Raw genomic sequence first — 698 nt, 5'->3', positions numbered from 1 at the left:
ATAGAGAATGGTAGGGAAACCACTATCCTCAAGACCTTTTCCTGAAGATAGCAATCAAATATAAAAACAAAGAATTCAAATAGTTTAGGCAAGAAACCAACTTTGACGAAAGTGACAACACTAATGATTTCAGTTATGGAACCACTAAGGTCACAAAATTAACAGAAACAAACTTAACTAGCAACAGTAGCTGATATGAAGTACGGATTTAAGCGACAACCGAATGGAAAACAAAAGAAAAGAGAAGCAAAGAAAAAAAAAGGAAGAAAAAGAAAACAAAAGTAAGAAGAAGAAGAAAGAAAGAAAGAAAGAAAAAATATTGGAAAGAAAGGAAAAGGAAAATATTACATTCTGATTTAACTACCGATCAGAATTCAAACATGTAGCAAAAGTATACCTTCACACAAGCATCGAGACTCAAACACAGGACTAGAGGGTATATATAGAGGTTTAACTATTGAACTAGCAGGCTCATTCTTGACACAGATTCACACAGATTCGCACAGAATTAAACTTAAGTCAATGGCTCAAGAGTAGATGTTAATTAAAATAAAAGAGCAAAACTTCCTAAAAACACTACTTAAACCTTTAACCTCAAACACATACACAGAGCATAAAGCCCCAGATACAGAGACTTAATTACGATGAAATTCAATAGTTAAACATTCAAATTTTTGGGGCGTTACAGAATGTAAATA

Source organism: Gossypium hirsutum, chromosome A07 (assembly GCF_007990345.1).
Source record: "Gossypium hirsutum isolate 1008001.06 chromosome A07, Gossypium_hirsutum_v2.1, whole genome shotgun sequence".
Taxonomy (NCBI): Eukaryota; Viridiplantae; Streptophyta; class Magnoliopsida; order Malvales; family Malvaceae; genus Gossypium; species Gossypium hirsutum.
The sequence above is the reverse complement of the archived record's forward strand: the minus strand, read 5'-3'. Positions refer to the sequence as shown.